Genomic DNA, 3,136 nt, shown 5'->3' with positions numbered 1-3,136 from the left:
ATATATTTATTTCTGATTTTAAAGTATTTAGTAAATCTCACAAAGACACCAGTCCCTGCCTTCATTACTTTCCTCTAAAAGTAAACATGCTTCATTTTGAATATTAATAAAATATTCAAACATGTATGTAGGTGTTGAATATTTTATTAATTCCTATAATTAAAAATCCTTTTTCTTTCCTGTCCCTTTTTATGGCAATATCTTTCCTTTTCACACATCAATTTTTATTCTTACTGAATTGCAGAGGTGGAAAAAAAAGTTGAATAACGTTGTGAATGTAAACACATCTGTTGCCATGGGAACAGCAGCAGCTGAGTGATAAGAAACACTTGCGGCTGCAACATTTGCAGGAGACCAATTACCAAACCTGGAAACTCTAATTCAGTAAACAGGGGCAACAGTGAGCATAGTTAGAGAAAATTGCTTATTTTATTATGAGGGAGCGAGGCAAGCCTGGAGAGTTTGAGAACTATAGGAGGCAGAGATGATGTCGACGAGCATGTCCATTGCCTAATGAAGTGGTCGGTTTCAAAGGGGCCTGAGAAAAATGCATTTTGCAGCTACTGTGACTGCAATATGGGAGTCTAATATCACCCCCTGTGTTTACTGGCGATTACTCCATAGGACTGGTGAGGAGGCAGGGTGAAAACGGTGCCATCCTGAAATTTAGCACACTGTTGCTAAGTTGCTGCCTATTGGCTCTCATAAAATTCTGAGCAATGTAAAACAAGTCCAGTAGGACTTGGCCATTCATTTAGCTTGAAAAAAGAAAACCTGCATTAAATGCTATCTGCATTAAATGTTCAGTGTTGTGGAAAGAAAGCTGTAACTACATTTCTCATTTTTGATCTTAAGAATGAGAAGAGCAATCAATGAGACTTTTTATTTACCCAGAGTATCATTATTTGTCCTCCAGGTCTGAGGGATTAGGAGCATCTTTGTGTATTTGTTTTCCAAATATATTAAGAAAAATGTTAATAGAAACAATTACCTCCCCATGTTTCTGAGATTTTGCACATCAGAACTGAGGCACCACCTCATGAGGGCTTATATTATGTGTCCTATATAGCCAGAACTAGGACCTCAAGAACTAGCATTTCAGGATCTAGTTTGTCACAATCACAAAATATAGTTGGATGAATTCCTTGATGGCTCATTTGACTATTTAGGCTTTTTAATCCTATTCTGTTGTTCACAAAACAGAACACTTTCCTGCCCACATAGCTGGTACTTAATAAAACTTATTTAATTGAATTTAAGTAGACAAAATGAAAAGTTGCTAAAACAATTAGTTGTACTAAATATGAGTAACTGAATATGATTGCAGTGTGATAAAAGATCTTAAAATACTTTCATTTCTGCATTTTAAATTTAAACAGTTTTACAATACAAATTTTAAAATCCACTATTAAACCTGTTTTTCCATGGACCCAAAAAAGATGTTATGTCTTCAATTACAGAGGGAGAGTTTGTATAGTGGAAACAACAGTGACCAGGTATTTTTTTTTTTTTTTTTTTTTAGTTCTGGATCCAGCTTAGACTCTAACCAGTTCCATGATATTGGGCAAATCCTTGAGGTTCATTTCCTCATCTGTAATACTGTCCCTGGTGAGTTGAACTGATGTTATAAATATGAATGTAATTTAAAAGCTGTGGGTTATACAGTAAACTATATAAACCTAATCTTCTTAGTGTCTTTCTCTGTTGGGTCTTTACACAAATGTCATCTTCTCAGTGGAGCCATCCGGGGGCACCTTGTCTGAAATGCACACCACCGCCAACTCCTTCTTGCTTTGTCTCCTTAGCATGTTGCACAATATGTACACTACCTGTTTGTTTCATTTATGGGCTCTCTGCTTGCTAGAATATAAACTCCGTGAGAGTGGAGTTTTGGACTATTTTTTCCCCTAGCTGAATCTATAGACATGAATGAGTGTTTATGAATATTTTTAATGAACAAATGAAAAAGTGAACCAATAAAAGTTCATTTTCAATTTTTTCATAATGACTTTTCAAAATTATCAAAACACGACCAGAGTCATTACATCAAGGCCTCCGGTCATATGTGTTAAAAAATCAGCAGATTCTGATGAAAGAGATAAGACACCCACAAAGTGGATGGTCCTCAGCATGCCTCTCAACCATTTCTTCTCTGTCGCATGTACAAGTCAGCTAGTGACTTCAGCTCCAGCCCTCTGAAAAGACTGCTATCAGCATAAAATATGATCGTGTGAGCAAAGTGCCTTAAAAGTTAAAAGTACCAATAAAATATTACAGTCTGTATTATTATTAAACAGTGGGGTTTCTGGTGCCTTAATGTTTTGTCAGGGACATTAAGTACAGTGGGAGGAAGAGTGACAGTGCAATGCAAACATTTTGCAAGGAGTGAAGAGAAGGAAGTTCTATCTGGTGCAGCCCTGTCTACCATGAATGCATTTGGAACCTCTGTCATGAGTGTCAGAGTAGGGCACTGATCACAGAGTTTTGGCCAGAGATCAGGGGAGTCCTCAGTGTCCTCCATGAAACTCAGGAGAGTTGAGTTGTGAGGCTAGCTCAGACGTTTTAGCAAACGAAAAGGTGCAGATTAATGTGCATTGTTTGGTATAGCATAAATAGTACAATTAAAAACATTAAAAAATAATCATACTTCTGAAAATAATAAATCACTGCTTCCTTTAAAAGTCATGAAAATGGGAAGTTTCCTCAGTCAGATTCCATTGTTCTTTGGATACTATTGTTTTATGTTGATGCCTCTTAGTACCCCTGCACATGATTATTTTTCAAATAACACAAACTTTTTAAGTAGTAAAATTCAGCATACGCTTTCTATACTTCTTATTTTTCTTTCCCTCAAAATCATTATATGTTAGGTGTTGAGAATGGTTTTTGGTGACAAGTCTTCTGAAGCACACTGAGTCTGAAACCAGGCAAGTTCTATGCCTGTGTGTTGGGAAGCGTTGTAATGTTTGAAGAACACAGCCCTTTGGAGTCTACACTGCCCATGCTTCATATGCTGCACAGGGACTTTTAGCCAGTTTCTCCAGCTGATTCCAAAATGGGTTTCAGAGTCTGGCCATCTGTGTGGAACAGATGGATACACGATCCCTTTAGAGGTCTACTGTCATAAGTTGGTATC

The sequence above is a fragment of the Puma concolor genome, chromosome B4 (assembly GCF_028749965.1).
Source record: "Puma concolor isolate L17-30 chromosome B4, mPumCon1.1.hap2, whole genome shotgun sequence".
In the NCBI taxonomy this organism is placed as follows: domain Eukaryota; kingdom Metazoa; phylum Chordata; class Mammalia; order Carnivora; family Felidae; genus Puma; species Puma concolor.
Note: the sequence above shows the minus strand (reverse complement) of the source record.